This window comes from Medicago sativa, chromosome 1 (genome assembly GCF_051527215.1).
Source record: "Medicago sativa cultivar Bolivia chromosome 1, Bolivia_mono, whole genome shotgun sequence".
NCBI lineage: Eukaryota > Viridiplantae > Streptophyta > Magnoliopsida > Fabales > Fabaceae > Medicago > Medicago sativa.
This window is the reverse complement of record NC_140749.1, coordinates 4,865,781-4,884,357: the sequence shown is the minus strand read 5'-3', so window position 1 is coordinate 4,884,357 and position 18,577 is coordinate 4,865,781. Positions and strand designations below refer to the sequence as shown.

The 18,577-nt window shown below is 32.6% G+C and overlaps 1 long non-coding RNA gene across 1 annotated transcript; it reads right to left on the bottom strand.

Annotated features, from left to right (window-relative positions):
• Positions 1-10,526: 10,526 nt before the first annotated feature.
• Positions 10,527-18,577, bottom strand: LOC146951939 (uncharacterized). The gene is made up of 3 exons (XR_015032825.1): positions 17,309-18,577; positions 11,718-16,417; positions 10,527-10,826 (listed from the first exon to the last, which is right to left on the bottom strand). It is a non-coding gene; the product is annotated as an uncharacterized LOC146951939 (long non-coding RNA).

Genomic DNA, 18,577 nt, shown 5'->3' with positions numbered 1-18,577 from the left:
TCTCCTTTTATAGGGAGAGTTTGTAACTAATTTGGAGGAAACTTAAGAATTAAGTAAATTTAAAAATTAAGCAACCCGCAGATCAGCTCAAGTAACAAACTAATCGGATAAGTTCAAAAAGAAACAAACCCACAAGATTAGCTGAAACAAACTAATGAAGGAAAGATAGGAAATTCAGTTGGATTCTCAATCTTATCACAACAACCATAACCTAAAATTATGGGAAGTGATATTCAATAATAATAATAATAATAATTATTATTATTATTATTATTATTATTATTATTATTATTATTATTATTATTATTATTATTATTATTATTTTCATCATTATCAGATATTTAAAATTAAATACCACTATTTAAACACTACTAATGTGTGTGTTCTATTTTATGTGGGACCCCCACACTCTATTTTTTCAATTCACACAACACTAGATTTATTTGGTGTTTAATCTTCCAACCTTCCAATTTCTTTCCATCTTCACACCAATGTTCCAACAATCCCCCACTTGAATTTAAAAAATGGTTTCAATAATAACGTCAAAACTTTTCTATAAGGTTGCTAATAAACAAAGGTGTCGCCTACAACTTGAACCTTTGCATAGCGGATAATATTCCGATTAACAAGAGTTGCTTACAGCATTGAACTCTATCTCAGACATAGAACCCGCACACAAACCTTTTCCTACGGTGTATTCTAAAAGCCCGTGTGTTTATGGCCTTGTACGTCTATCCCAGTTTTAACGAACGCTCTAGGTATTCTGCCCCGAATCCCATAGGAACCGACCTCTATTCCACATTCGTATAGGTGAGTCTATCAAGAGTAGTCCTGTAGCTATGTACTCCACTCAACATAGAGTATCTCATTAAGAATTTCTATTATCTCATCCTTCTAGCGCTGCAGGATTCATGCTTTCTTAATTTTCTCATAGCATGTTCTATCACTCATGACTTGTTATTACCCATTGAACCTATTTCTTGGGATCTCCAGTCATGTAGGTCGGGTTACCATCACTTGTGACCTTTGGGCATTAGTCCCATCCTATTGGATGTGTTTAGGACATTCTTTCTAGTATTTCCTTTCGTCAAAGGATTGACTAATTCTTCATCAGTACGTGCACGATATACTTTAACCGTTCCTTTTAGAGCTCTCTAATTATTGTGTTCGTGCCTTAATTATCGTCTCTCACCATTGTGGTAACGATTCTCAATTTTGTAATAGCTATAGACTATCACAATAAATTAACACTTTGGACAACGGTTTCACCCACTAAGGGTTCTCAACTAGCAAGTATCTTATCAACTTGCTTCTTCACTAGTTTTCTCTAGTGTTGTCATCCCAGATACATTCCATAATGGACTGAGTCAATATCGTTTGTTTCAACAAACAACTCCTACAAAGATGCTCAATGTGCAGTCACTGGTCTCTTTAAGACTCATCTGAAGGATGTTCTATTTTGTATCTTGTACCATTCAAGTACAATAGGTTACTCCTCATAATTTAATCTTAGAGTCACAGTCTTCTTAAGGCACCTCATGACTCTTTCAATAGCATGGCAATGCTTCTCATTCGTCTACTAGTAAACTTGCACAAGAGTTTCACGACATCAGCAATGTCGGGTCTAATACATTCAATGGCTTACATAAGGACTGCTAATGATGCTCGCATATTCTGTTTATCTAACTCCATCTCAAGTGTTCTTACACTTGGATCATAATATATGCTTGCAAGTTTACGCTTAAATAATAACATTTCGTTAAGATCTTCTCAACTTTGTGAGTTTCATCAAAAAGATTCTCTTTTTTTGACCTAGTAATCTTGAAACTAAGAATTACTTCACCTTTGTCTAGGTCTTTCTTATCAATGTTGTTGATAAACAATGATTTCACATAATTCATAAAATTAATCTTTAAACCAAATATGAGCAAGTCGTCTTCATAGAGACATATGATCGTGCAAATATTATTTCCATATTTGTTGTAAATACATTTGTCACTTTCATTCACTTTATACTCATTCGATAACATTAGAATGTCAAATTTTTCATGTCATTCCTTAAGAGTTTATTTTATACCTCACAAAGAATTATCTAACTTACAGACCTTGTTTTCTTGTCCATGAGTCACAAAACCTTCAGGTTTTAGTTTCTTTTTCCAAAATCCAAATACAACCGATTGGTTTTGCAACTATAAGGCAAGTCAACCAAGTGTCATGTTTTGTTAGACTCTAGAAAATCCATTTCATCGTTTATTGCTTCTTGCCATAATTCAGCATCCAATGAGGATATAGCTTCTTTAAGGCTTAATGGATCTTCTTCCAATGTATAAACCATAAGGTCCATACTCTTTAGAAATTCTTGCTTTCTTACCTCTTCGAGGTTCTATAACATCTCGTATGATGATTTCATAACTATTTCTGATTACATGAATGTGATTAGATATAGTGCCCCCACTAGTTCATAATTTTTAAAAGGGAATTTATTATGCCCCCACTAATGTCGTGCTCCCACTAGAATCCCCACTAGTGCCCCCACTATTCTTTAGTTAAAGGGGTAAATATTTACATAGAAATCGACATCTTTTAAATCTATGATCACTTTAGCATTTAAGTCATAAAACCTATATGTTTTGTTATTTATATCGTACCCAATGAATACACATTCATAGGCTCTACTAGCGAGTTCAACTCTTTTGGGGTCCAGAATCTAAATATAGTCCAGACAATCCCAAGTTCAAAAATAAGACAAGTTGGATTGTCTTTTCTTCAAAAATTTCTTAATTAGAATTTTGTTCTTAGACTTGGGTACTCTATAAATTTCAATTTTCGTTATAAAAATTGAACATATCAAGTATATCAATTTTATTTTCAAAAATTCACAGTCATCAATAAATATGATAAAATATCATTTTATCATTTCTAATTTATGTGCTATCAAGTTCGCACATATCATAATTTATCAAGTTTAGAGATTCAAATTCTCTAAACATGGATTTAAATGAACTTTCTGGTTCATTTATCTTGACTGCAAAAAATAAAGGGTAAAATATGCTTTTCGTCCCTGCAATTATAAGTCATTTGAATTTTCGTCCCTGAGCTTACTAATCCTCCCATTTCGTCCCTGTAAAAGTTAATCACTTGAAATTTCGTCCCTCTCCCATTTTAATCACTGCCACGTCAGCAATTTACCAAAACGGCATGGGGAATTGATGAAAATACCCCTGGCTTATTTTTTTTTCCTTAAAAAAATTTTCAAAATTTTGAAATAAAAAAATCTGAAAAAATAATTAAAAATCATAAAAAATTTCGGAAAAAAATGTTAAAATTAAAACTGAAAAAACTGAAATTTTTCGGAGAAAAAATCGTAAAAAAAAATTTGGGAAAAAACTGGGGAAAAAAATTTTGAAGGAAAAAAAACAAAAAAAAATAAGCAGGGGTATTTTCGTCAATTCCCATGTCATTTTGGTAATTTGCTGACGTGGCAGTGATTAAAAGGGGGGAGGGACGAAATTTCAAGTGATTAACTTTTATAGGGACGAAATGGGAGGATTAGTAAGCTCAGGGACGAAAATTCAAATGGCATATAATTGTTGGGACGAAAAGCATATTTTACCCAAAAATAAAATTGTCTAATCATATAACTTTGGAATTAAGTCCAAGTTATTCAAGTTTAAAGTTAAACACTTGTTCACATGATAAATTCTGACATGTCAAATATTAAAATCACACAACTAATAAAATAGAAGGTGAATTTAATTTTGATCATACCATCAAAGCCGCAGTCTTTTTCCACAAGAATGCATTGTGCACAAGTCTCTCTTTAAGTCTGAGTGAGCTCAGTCTTATTCAATAGAAATCTGAAATTCAGATTCTTTCTTGTTTTTATATGAAATATTTGGAACAAATTTCTCATATAATTTCTAGTTCATCAAAAAACCTTTTCAATGTTCATATTTTGTACATATAACATGGACCGTTTAGATGGTAAAATTGTCCTTTTTCTTCCTCGGTGCATTACATCTATCTGATAAATTTAACTTGGATTATAACCCATTCAGTAGCCACTCAAGAGGTGACAGGAAGCAAACTTTATACTCCAAAGCCAATTTAATAGTTGATTCCATAAAAAACAAACAAAGGAGCAATTGATACTTCTATCAAACAAATAAGATTTCACTACCAAAAAAAAAAAGATTTAACTAGTATAAATTTTTACCAAACTATTGTGATGTGTCGAGAGACAATTTTCTATCCACAATTTACTTCACGCTTTACCATTAAAAGCGATATGCAAATTTCTTAGTGTTGTTGTTATAACAACAAACACTTCTTCGTTTCAGTCGAAAGATGTAATTATATAGCTTGATTTATCCTTCTTGTATTTAGGGACAACGAAACCTCAATAAGTAATTTTTTCGGTAGACATAGCAGTCGAAACATCTTAAAATTGTTGTTTTTGGATTTCCAAACTGTTGTATTTGGATTTCCAAATTCTATTATCTACCGAAGTTGTTACTAGGTTGAGTCACGACCAGGTCGCTCTCTTTAAGACGGTTCGTGGCACTGCCCAAAATTGTGCAAGGCAGACTATCAACCACGCCGCCTCCAGGATAAAACAAGCTCAGCTACAATTGTACGATTAGCTACTGCACTGTAGAAAACCGTTCGAGAATTACACCTCCAATATGGTACCAAGACCATTCTTTTAATACTGAAACCACTTTAATATGGTACTGTTGCCACTCCATTATGGTGCTGAGACCACTCAAATATGGTGTTACACCATTCTATTTATTAACTTCTCCAACTATGATACTATGATCACTCAAATACGGTTTTACACCATTCTAACGTCTAACTTCTTCAGGAATCGAAGAAGAATATATTTTAAGATCATTCATAATTTTGAAGGGACATTATACCGAAAAAGGGACTATGATCTTAAATTATTATTTATTTCGAAGGACATAAAAATATCTAAGGGACTATGAACGTAAGACCATTCTTAATTTCGAAGGGACATTAAACCGAAAATGGACTATGGTCTTAAGAACACTCTTAATTCCGAAGGGACGGAAAAAGGAGATGAAGAGAAGAAAGACTCGTCAACACAAGTCAAGAAAGGGAGAAGAGAGAAAGAGTTCCCGACAACTCAAAGAAACTCTTTGGTGTGTTTTTTGAACTAGGTGAGCTCTCCTTTTATAGGGAGAGTTTGTAACTAATTTGGAGGAAACTTAAGAATTAAGTAAACTTAAAAATTAAGCAACCCGCAGATCAGCTCAAGTAACAAACTAATCGGATAAGTTCAAAAAGAAACAAACCCACAAGATTATCTGAAACAAACTAATGAAGGAAAGATAGGAAATTCAGTTGGATTCTCAATCTTATCACAACAACCATAACCTAAAATTATGGGAAGTGATATTCAATAATAATAATAATAATTATTATTATTATTATTATTTTCATCATTATCAGATATTTAAAATTAAATACCACTATTTAAACACTACTAGTGTGTGTGTTCTATTTTATGTGGGACCCCCACACTCTATTTTTTCAATTCACACAACACTAGATTTACTTGGTGTTTAATCTTCTAACCTTCCAATTTCTTTCCATCTTCACACCAATGTTCCAACAGATTTGAACACAACTTTTGAGCATACTCGCATAAAAGAAATAAGAGAAATTAAATAATATGTATATTTTCATAGAAGTGTATACTCTTATGTTATGATTTAAGTTTGTGAGAAGAATCCAACTCAATAGTCTTAAGTATCACATAAAGTTGTCTTATTTGCTCAATGTGAGATTTATAAGATTACCATCCCTTTAAAAAGCTTATGTATAAAACAACTTGACAACTTCATGCATCTATCACCAATACTCTACTACTAACTTTCAACCACTTTAATTTTTACTTTCATGGATTTTTTAATTTTAACACAATATTTTACCAATCAATTACTCTACTACTACTTTCAACCACTTTAATTTTCACTCTGTCGTGGGTTTTTTTTTAGTTTTAACACAATATTATACTGTTGGGATCAAGGTAAGTGTAACTAACCATTTTTTTATAAAAAGTTGGCTCCTTTCGTAACACAATATTAGCAAAAAGGTATTGTACTTTTGTTTATATTTTTTATGGGTCTTGGTAACAAGTATCATAAGGCTTTGTTTGAGAGTTTAGAGGGGAGGGGTGGAGAGGGCTTTGGGGTTGGAAAATATAGGGAGAAATGGAGAAATGTTTCACATTTTTTGAAAGAGCGGTATTTTAGAGAGTGATAAATTAATGTTTATGATTAATATATTTTTAATTTAAAAATATTATAACAACAAAGATTAAATTCGAAGAATTCATATAAACCCTTCAAAATTCTCCTCCAATTCAATTTTTAAGTTTCTCCAAATGAGAAAAGTTTTGTATTATGAAGAAAAATGAACCCCTCTCCTCTTCCAATGTCTTCTATTTCTTCCACTTCTTCCTTCCTTTTTTTTTAATCCCTCTCATTCTTTCCCCTCTAAACTCGCAAACAAAACTTAAGGGTACTTTTTGAGAATTCTAAAATGAAAACAATTGATAACTTTCATATAAAAAAGTTGTTTTTTGATATTTCAATGTGTTGAATATACAAATCTCTTAGAGCATCCACAATGGTTGTTCCTTAATAGGGTCTCCTTAAATGGACCTCACGTTACACATCACTTATTTATAATATTTTAATGAAAGTATCTATTAAGGACTCAATGGCTCCAACGGGAGTACACTAATAAAGACTCAAATGAAAAGTATTTAAATAGGCCCCACTAACTTTACATCATTAAACAAAAATAATTTATTTATTAAATTATAAATTACCTCATAATATTTAATTATAATCCTTAAAAAAATTAAATTATAAAATATTTATTTATTCGTATGAACTTAAATTTCTACGACATTTGCTACTAATTTGAAAATGCAAAAATCAACGTTACAAATTTTACATTCTTTCGCTAAAAAATAATAATAATAATTTGCATGAATTACATGTTATTTAAAATAATGACAAATAGATAAAATAATATTTAAAACAACTATTAATTATTAAAATATTACTTCTTTGGTAAGCGGGACCACGTAGTACATATTCATTACTTCTTTTAATCGTGGGACCCGTTAGTTGCCTAGGAGAGAGAGAGAGAGAGAGAGTCCTTATATAGTTACTCGTTCCTTAATGGGGACTCAATTTTTCTTCCTCCAATGAGGGGTTCTTAAAAGGGAGTGATCCTTGTTAAGTAAAGACCTCCCATTAGAGATGCTCTTGGGATATTCTTCAGCATTTGTCTCTTTTTATTATGGAGGAACTATATGTTATGACTTACACTCATAACACCAGCCACGTGACTTCACTATCACATTTAACTTTTTATCCAACTATATGTTATCACTTACACTCATAACACTAGCCACGTGACTTCACTATCACATTTAACTTTTTATCCACTCTTTCTTCTTTAAAGTCTTCACTAATCTATCACTATTTGATGGTGTACTCTCAATTCTTATGACTTAACCATGAAAAGTGTCAAACCTAAAAAGACTAATCTATTAGATGAAATTTCATAGCTTAATAAAACAATAAACTTTTTTTTAGATGAGACTACAACCAATGTACTTTCTTAAATGAGACTTATAATGAAGCCAGTTGAGGAGTAGTAGTTGAACTATTATTTTAGTCGGTATTCAGGTAAGGTTGGATAGCTCAACTAATTTGAGTTAAGGGTTAAGTAATTAGAGGTTCAGGATCCAAATCTTGACAAGGAGAAAAACTAACAATTAGTAGTAACAATTTTCATAAAAAAAAAAAAACTTAAGTCGGCAATGAAATGTGAGTAAAATTACGGTTCATATTTGATGCTGAAGTCGGCAATGAAAATGTGAGTAAAATTATGGTTCGTATTTGGTGCTGAACTGAGTGCTCCAAATGCTACTGTCCTTATAATCAAGTTTTTCATTATTGCTGACAAAGTGGCCCATTAATAAAAAAAAATATAAAGATAAAAAAAATTGTACCAATGATAGAGAGTATTAACAATGCTTCTGTCTCCGACCACAGAAAAGTCGAAACAAATATGATGATGCCAAAGAAGTAGGACGCTTTTGAGCTTCAATGTGCCATAATAATTAACAATTATAGTGCCATTTCTATTTGAAACGAAACAAACGTGCTACTCGTCCTATAAATAATTGCCTCCCATTAACAGTTTTTGTTTTTTTGTTTTGTTTTTACTTGAAGTAAAAGCATAAAGTATGTTTGGTTGAACGTCGAAACTCAAAAACAAGAACAAAAAAATTATATCTCATTCTTAGAAATATTAATACACCATATACTACGGGTTTTGATTGCTTGTAGTCGGATCAGATTTAATCATTTGATTAAAATGGAACGGTGACTACATACAATCTATGCTCTTTTTATTGTAAAGAAATAAAGGTTTAAATGTGTGTTTTGTCCTTGCACTTTCACCTAATTTTGGCTTTGGTCCCTGCATTTTTTTTTGTTTGACATTGGTCCCTGCACTTTATAAAACTTTTGGCTTTAGTCCTAAGTATCTGTTAAAAAAAAAAACCAAAACTAATGGTGGACCAATCATGGCACACCACGTGGCACACTAAAAGACAAAAAAAAATCAACTTTTTTATTACTATTTTATTCCCTCCACTTTGGTATTGGTCAATGCACTTTTAACATTTTTTGATATTAGTCCCTGCACTTTGGTATTGGTGCCTGAATTTTTTTATTTTTATTTTTAAAAAACATTCAATGAAATTATTATGTTTTATTATTGTTTTGTTCATTATTTTTATTGAGAATTTATTGAGAACTAGTGAAAAGACAGGCAAATACCAAAGTAATGAATTTTTTAAAAATAATGAACAAAACAATAATAAAACATAATAATTTCATTGAATGTTTTTTTTTAAAAAAAAAATAAAAAATTCAGGGACCAATACCAAAGTGCATGGACTAATATAAAAAAATGCTGAAAGTGCAAGGACCAATACCAAAGTGCATGGAATAAAATAATAATTAAAAAGTTGAATTTTTTGTCTTTTAGTGTGCCATGTGGCGTGCCATTATTGGTCCACGTGGCACACCGTTAGTTTTGGTTTTTTTTAACAGATACTTGACAGAAGGACTAAAGGCAAAAGTTTTATAAAGTGCAGGGACCAATGTCAAACAAAAAAAGGTGCAAGGACTAAAGCCAAAATTGGGTGAAAGTGCAGTGATCAAACACACATTTAAGCCATAAATAAATATGGATAATAGTCATTTTGATCCTTGGATGTGTAATGAGTAGTTGCAATAGTCCTTCAATTTATCGAAATTTTAAAATAGTCTTTGATTGTTCTCTTTGTTAGTCAAAATAGTCTCTGACATTAAAATACTTCGTTAATATTGTCATATTAGTCCTTCAATATACTTACTTATTATCATATCAGTCCTTATAAATACTTACAATACTGTAATTCAGTCTCTATATGAAAAGAGTTATTGTGAGTACTGAAGAATTATTTTTACGTCAGGGACTATTTTGACTTACAAAAGTGCACAATAAATGACTATTTTAAAATTTTGATACATTAAAAATCTATTATGCCGTTTCAAGTTTTGGTGTTTCTTTCACCTTCTTGGCTTAATAAATTCTGCCATTTAAAAAAAGAAAATTGAAGAACTATTATGATTACTCGTTACATATTCAGGAACCAAAATACTATTAACTCTAATAAATAATTGAAACAACTCACTCAGTCCGTAACTTGATGACATTTATGTTCAATTCCCATTTGAGGGACTCCAATAATAGAGGTTCTCTGAACAGAGATGGGATGAGCTTCTCTAATCCTCGTTTCCTAAATGCCCCTTTGTATTCCACTTTTAACTAAGAAAATAACAATTAGTTTCATTTTTCTTCTTAAGAACTTTTTTTAAATAAAATCTCATAGTTTCCTAAATGCTCCTCTAATCCTCGTTTCCTAAATGCTCCTTGTATCCTCGTTTCCTAATGTTCAAGATTGAGACCCCTGTTGAAATAAAATCTCATAGTTACATGTTGCTTTTAATTTCGGTCGTAGATCTGTGATCCAACTGTCCCGATTATGCAGTACGGGTTTTGTCAGTTTCCCATCTCGGCCATTCATCGCAGTTTGCGTTCCAAATCCCTTAAGTAGTGTGCATTTGTTCTTGCTCTTTAAACTCTAGTGTGTCTGGTGTATGGTTGCACTTGATGTTGATTTTATAAAATGATTTTCATTTAAAGTGGTATATACTTATGTAAAAATGTTTTTAACATTAACATTAAATTTGAGACCAAAAATGTTTTCCAAAATTAGAGGTAAAATCAATTTGAATCATGAACATTTATGTCACGACCCAAACACTAATCGTGACCGGCGCACGAACTAGAACATTCTAGCCCGGCAAGCCTATTGATTCATCTTGACAAACTATAAAATAAAAACAATTCCAATTCGGTTTTCACTTCAATAAAAATATTTACTGAAATTTTGACATAGTTTCCCCTGTAAATTCAACATTTCCAAGATATGAATCCTGTTTTAAAAACCTATTCTATCATCCAGTATCTCAATTAACATTTTTCTCATACTTGTACAACTCAGAATAACACATCCTAGACTTCCAAATAGCTGCAGATACATCAATGGACACTGAAATATAAATATAGAAAGAGAAACCAACCAAGAGGGCCTACCAAACGTGACACTGATAGATCTTTAACCCTGCTAGAAGCTTTCTACGCAATTGACTTTGAATCTGTAAAAATATAAGAAAAAGGGGTAAGTCATAAAGACTTAGTGAGGAGACAACAATCATCACCAACTGGAAGGGAAACACATGGGCACGAGTAATTAAGTTTCTCAAAATCTAATGTTCATTTACAAACTAGTAACCGTATAAAATTCTATTAATCCAAAATCAAATAAGAATATTTCTGAGTCCAATGTCGTAAAGGGGTGAAAATAAGATTACAAACCTTTAGAAAATATATCGCCAAAAATCATAACAAAAGCCTTTAAAAATATATTGTCGAAAATCTTGATAAAAGTCTTTTAAAAAAAAATATAGAAAATTCCGTTTAGTAAAAATAATCAAAATGGGTGAATCGAGAACTAGCTCCATCTCGTTGATAGCCCTCTCCTCCTAATGGTGGCCTTTCCATAGGGGCGGCTCCATCTAACGGATAGCTCTTTTCTCTCGACTCAAAACAAAGTGTAAAACATCTTCAATTAGGTAGTTTACCTCTCATTGATAGCCCTCTCCTCCTAATGGTGGCCATTCCATAGGGGCGGCTCCATCTAATGGGGTAATTTTACCTAATTGAATTCACATACTAGGTGCACCTAGGTCGTCGCAATGATAATCATTTTTCTCAAAACATATAGCTTTAAAAACCATGATTCTTAAAATATCAAATTTGTCCAAGAACACAATCAAATCCCAATTTGAAATCTTTTGCTTATAAATCATAGATAAAATCTAAATAGAGACCACAATAATATCATCGACTTTAAATATGTATCAAGACGAGAAAAATATTCGAAGGGTGTGTTCCCCATTTTATAAAACACTTTTAACATAGAAAATTTATCAAATATCAATAATATTAATCATGAAAATATATGATAATGATCGTTATCAACTCACAGTTATGACGAATGGACTAAGTGTGCTCTCCAATCACCCCGGAAGAAGCATGTGAAGCGTCCGACATCGTATCTTGGCATTTTTCCGAGTTCTCCATGCTGCTCGAGTCCCAATTAAGCTCATACTTTTCTCCAAAACAGCTTAACTGTAATTTATGGCTTTTGCGTGTTCCGAATTCATTACAAACTTCAATCCACACAACCAAACACTTATGAACAACTTTTAGATCATTTATTCAGCAACTTAAACTTCAAAATCACTTATTTTGCACTTTCCATGCCAAAACCCGTATAGCTTTTTCTGCAGATTTTCAGCACTTAAGTCCAACTTCTAATGTGTTTTCTGAATTCATTTCTATTCCGAATCATACGAATCTTATATCCAAATTGAAGGGAATTAAGCGTACAATCTAAATATCCAATAATCACTTCATTATGATTTACACAGTAAAAGATATGACTCGAAAACAGAAGCTGTCCAAACAGCAATTGCAACAGCTTCTAATCTTACCCGAAAACAGCTTATGGCTTTTTGGCTTCTTGATTTTTATTCCAAACAGCGCCACAACAAATTTCTGGTGGTCCTAACAGCCCAAAATACATAATCATTCCAACTCAAAAGCTACAACTTAAGCTCATCCCTTGCAGCCACTAAATTAGCTTAAATACAACATAAGCACTTTTGGTCTTTTCAAAACAGCTTACCTTTCATAGTTTACTCACGTAGCAACTTAAATATTTCTTCCCTAATATAATCAACATAAAGTAATACCTGCAACAACTTCTTTCCCAATTAAAGCTTCTGCCAAAACCTTGCTCCTATTAACCCATACTTGTGTGTACCAAAACAGAATTATTATTTCATTTTGTACTAAACCACTTGAATATCATTCTTCATGCACCCTAAGGTTCCATTATTTCCGATTGCATGGTATAATTGATGAAGAACTGAAATGAATAAGGGTGGAGGGAAGAGAAGCACGACATAGAAGATAGAGGGAAAAGAGAGACTAAAGCTTGTTTTATCATCTATTTGCTATGGAATCTAAAGTTAACAGCCTGCATGTGGCTTAGAAGGAAGAAATTAAAGGATTAGTGTGGTTAAGAGTGGAGAGGGATAGAGGGTCGGTTGGGGTTTGAGAGAAGGGGGAAGATATTTTTAAGTTTTTGTGAGGGAAGTGTGTGGAAGATTGTAGAAAAAATTGGTATTGACCAATTATATGGGTTGAACTAGGAAAAGACTCTTTTGCCCCTTTTACTTACTCTTAAGGATATTACAATCTACCCCCCTTAATAAAATTTCGTCCTCGAAATTTAGAGTTTACCTGCTAATAAACACAAATAATTCTCTCATACTTTCACTTTTAGTCTCAAACATATATTGTTACTAACTGATTCTTTTTGACTGACTAATTTAAACTGCACAGGTACCAGCCACTATTGGCGTTGAATACTTCCTTAAGAGAATTCATTATAAACTTCACATCATGTCTTTCCTTCTTCGTACGCTTCATTCCTCCAATGTCCTATCAATTTTTTTTTTCCTAGTCTAAATCTTAACCAAGTCTCCCTGATACTGCAAATTACGGTGGAACAAATTTACACATGACCAATAATGTCATTGAATGATCAAGCTAAAATTAAATTCCCTTTCCAGCAAGTTTTTTTTTTTAGCCCTTTAATTATAGGTCCCTTCATTTTGTCTAAATGAGTAAGACTACCTATCTATTTCCTAGTCAAAACATTTACAACAACACTTGACTTTCCAAGGTGATACAAGTCTTTGCAATCAAAGTCTTTAAGAGAACTCCATCCACCTTATTTGTCTTAAATTTAAGTTATACTAAGACCTTTGTGGTTGTTATAAATATAGAAAAAATCCTATCATATTGCTAATGCCTCAAAATCTTAAGAGCAAAATTATTGTTGACATATTCACTCATGTGTAGGATCTCTTAGATCATGCCTTTCTTTACTCTTGGAATACACAAAAATGTCATCACTAAACAATATCACCCACAAATCTAAGGTTGAAAAATCCAATTCATCAATCCATAAAAGAAGTAGGAGCATTAGTAAGTCTTAAAGGTATAACCAGAATTTTACAATCCTCGTACTATGTGCGAAAAGTTGTCTTTAATGTATGTTCACTCTTAATATCCAACTAGTGATACCCCTATTTCAATAAATCTTGGATAACACTAAGCTTCTTGAGGTTGGTCGAACAAATAAATGCATGGTAAATAATATTTATTCCTAACTATCACCTTATTCCCTTGGCTATAACTACACACAGTCACACATATCTATCTTCCTTACTTATAATAAATTTCATTTATCCTCAAGGAAACGAACTTAGGTCAATAAATCCCTTATTGAAAAGGTCTTGTGGTTAGTCCCTAAACAATGTAAGTAATTCTATGTCATTCGATAAAGAGGTATGGATGTGGGTTGATTTGTAGGAACCAAGTCTATAGAGAATCTAATCTCATTATCAAGTGACAATCCAAAAAGTTCTTCAGGACAACATCAGGAAACCCAAATGTTTTTAGAACTTTTTATAATTCTTCACTCACTTGTATATCCCTAATCAAAACCAATTATCCTTGACAACCTCCCTTCAATAACTTGTTAGAACCTAAACTTGAGGTTAAATAATATGGTACCTAACCAAATTTTTCCTCAAAAGGATAAAAGTGATTACCCGATATCTCAACTTTCACTACTTAGTTATAATAGGGTAAGGTGGCTTACTAGAAAGACAACCAATTCATACTCAAAATTCTATAAATTTGTATTAACACGACTATGTTAATGCATGACTAAATAATAGTTGTGTCGTAGCTACCCATGATGAACACTCCTAATATAGCATACTTAACCACATTAACCACATTGAAATCATACCTTTTCATCCTTGAAACAAAATATTTCCAGAGTCGAATCAACCATTGTAGAATCAAAAGTACTATAAGGAAAAGTAAATTACCTACATGCCCCATGATCTACTCAACACTTTGCGTTGTGCGCAAAAGTTTGTCAACTAAAACTATCTATTTATGTTATTTATATTTATTGTTCCTAATAACCAAATATAAATTCACCATCATGCTAAGAAAAATCTATGTATAATCATTCAACTCATTTCTTGCAAATATTTGTCTACTACATCCCCTAAGCTTTTGTTGCCTAATCTGAAGTGTTAAGCTTTAAAACCTCCGCAAAGTAGCACAATTAGATCTAACCACGAATCCAATTAAGCATTCCCTTAATTTTATAATGAACCACTTGACACTCATCTCTACTATGATAGGGTGGGGAGCGTTCATTGAAAGCTCAATAAGACGGGTTTTGTACTCTAAAACTGGCATGAACTCAGTTTGGTCCGATCTTTCACACTCTTGAGGAAATTCATCTCCAACACTTTCTAAAAGAAAACGAGTCATAAACACTTGAGATGTCTCACTTCATCCCAACAAAGGTTATCCTACTTGTTTTCCACGTGTAAATATGTCAAACTAGTCATATACCATACCTTCCAACTTATATTATGTCAACTCCCACATCCTTATATCCACCTTTAAATGAGAGCATCATAATTTCATTCATAACCTATCTTGACCGTCAATAAGTCATTATATCCACACACATAGTAGACATATAAAAGGTAAAGGTTTAAGTTTCATGAACTTTTCTATATCCACATTGATCTCTCTAGATGAACTTTTCTTGTGGGTCAAAAACATTTCTCTGCGCTTGATTACCATGTTGTTATTGTCCAACAATTTGTTACACAAGCCATTGTACTCCTTGTAAGCCAACAATAATCTCTATCATCATTGGATTTCTTCGTATTTCTCTAGGAACCTCGACATTAATTACTACTACAACTCAGTCACGTTTGTCAACATAAATGCTACGTCCTTTATCATTTTCTTTAAGTCAACCATGAGAACAGCCTGAATGACGACCTATTTGACTAAGGTTTTACGGTTCGGCTTTAAATTCGCAAGGAACCAATTTCCCTTCTAGTGGAGATCTTGTTAATGGGTGGCACCCTCACCAAATGAAAGAAAATTTATCAAAAATAGGACTAGGCGACAAACAAAGCGAGACAATTCAAAGACTCAAAAGAAATCATAAGATTGGACAACAAGTGACACTACCATAGAGTGCTAATAGCTTTTTGCAAATAAATTGTGCCGCGGTTCACAATTCATTAGCAAAAATCTATTACTACTCTATGTCTGCAGCTATTAAGACCTACAACCGGAGCTCTGATACCAACTTTGTCACGACCCAAACACTAATCGTGACCGGCGCACGAACTAGAACATTCTAGCCCGGCAAGCCTATTGATTCATCTTGACAAACTATAAAATAAAAACAATTCCAATTCGGTTTTCACTTCAATAAAAATATTTACTGAAATTTTGACATAGTTTCCCCTGTAAATTCAACATTTCCAAGATATGAATCCTGTTTTAAAAACCTATTCTATCATCCAGTATCTCAATTAACATTTTTCTCATACTTGTACAACTCAGAATAACACATCCTAGACTTCCAAATAGCTGCAGATACATCAATGGACACTGAAATATAAATATAGAAAGAGAAACCAACCAAGAGGGCCTACCAAACGTGACACTGATAGATCTTTAACCCTGCTAGAAGCTTTCTACGCAATTGACTTTGAATCTGTAAAAATATAAGAAAAAGGGGTAAGTCATAAAGACTTAGTGAGGAGACAACAATCATCACCAACTGGAAGGGAAACACATGGGCACGAGTAATTAAGTTTCTCAAAATCTAATGTTCATTTACAAACTAGTAACCGTATAAAATTCTATTAATCCAAAATCAAATAAGAATATTTCTGAGTCCAATGTCGTAAAGGGGTGAAAATAAGATTACAAACCTTTAGAAAATATATCGCCAAAAATCATAACAAAAGCCTTTAAAAATATATTGTCGAAAATCTTGATAAAAGTCTTTTAAAAAAAAATATAGAAAATTCCGTTTAGTAAAAATAATCAAAATGGGTGAATCGAGAACTAGCTCCATCTCGTTGATAGCCCTCTCCTCCTAATGGTGGCCTTTCCATAGGGGCGGCTCCATCTAACGGATAGCTCTTTTCTCTCGACTCAAAACAAAGTGTAAAACATCTTCAATTAGGTAGTTTACCTCTCATTGATAGCCCTCTCCTCCTAATGGTGGCCATTCCATAGGGGCGGCTCCATCTAATGGGGTAATTTTACCTAATTGAATTCACATACTAGGTGCACCTAGGTCGTCGCAATGATAATCATTTTTCTCAAAACATATAGCTTTAAAAACCATGATTCTTAAAATATCAAATTTGTCCAAGAACACAATCAAATCCCAATTTGAAATCTTTTGCTTATAAATCATAGATAAAATCTAAATAGAGACCACAATAATATCATCGACTTTAAATATGTATCAAGACGAGAAAAATATTCGAAGGGTGTGTTCCCCATTTTATAAAACACTTTTAACATAGAAAATTTATCAAATATCAATAATATTAATCATGAAAATATATGATAATGATCGTTATCAACTCACAGTTATGACGAATGGACTAAGTGTGCTCTCCAATCACCCCGGAAGAAGCATGTGAAGCGTCCGACATCGTATCTTGGCATTTTTCCGAGTTCTCCATGCTGCTCGAGTCCCAATTAAGCTCATACTTTTCTCCAAAACAGCTTAACTGTAATTTATGGCTTTTGCGTGTTCCGAATTCATTACAAACTTCAATCCACACAACCAAACACTTATGAACAACTTTTAGATCATTTATTCAGCAACTTAAACTTCAAAATCACTTATTTTGCACTTTCCATGCCAAAACCCGTATAGCTTTTTCTGCAGATTTTCAGCACTTAAGTCCAACTTCTAATGTGTTTTCTGAATTCATTTCTATTCCGAATCATACGAATCTTATATCCAAATTGAAGGGAATTAAGCGTACAATCTAAATATCCAATAATCACTTCATTATGATTTACACAGTAAAAGATATGACTCGAAAACAGAAGCTGTCCAAACAGCAATTGCAACAGCTTCTAATCTTACCCGAAAACAGCTTATGGCTTTTTGGCTTCTTGATTTTTATTCCAAACAGCGCCACAACAAATTTCTGGTGGTCCTAACAGCCCAAAATACATAATCATTCCAACTCAAAAGCTACAACTTAAGCTCATCCCTTGCAGCCACTAAATTAGCTTAAATACAACATAAGCACTTTTGGTCTTTTCAAAACAGCTTACCTTTCATAGTTTACTCACGTAGCAACTTAAATATTTCTTCCCTAATATAATCAACATAAAGTAATACCTGCAACAACTTCTTTCCCAATTAAAGCTTCTGCCAAAACCTTGCTCCTATTAACCCATACTTGTGTGTACCAAAACAGAATTATTATTTCATTTTGTACTAAACCACTTGAATATCATTCTTCATGCACCCTAAGGTTCCATTATTTCCGATTGCATGGTATAATTGATGAAGAACTGAAATGAATAAGGGTGGAGGGAAGAGAAGCACGACATAGAAGATAGAGGGAAAAGAGAGACTAAAGCTTGTTTTATCATCTATTTGCTATGGAATCTAAAGTTAACAGCCTGCATGTGGCTTAGAAGGAAGAAATTAAAGGATTAGTGTGGTTAAGAGTGGAGAGGGATAGAGGGTCGGTTGGGGTTTGAGAGAAGGGGGAAGATATTTTTAAGTTTTTGTGAGGGAAGTGTGTGGAAGATTGTAGAAAAAATTGGTATTGACCAATTATATGGGTTGAACTAGGAAAAGACTCTTTTGCCCCTTTTACTTACTCTTAAG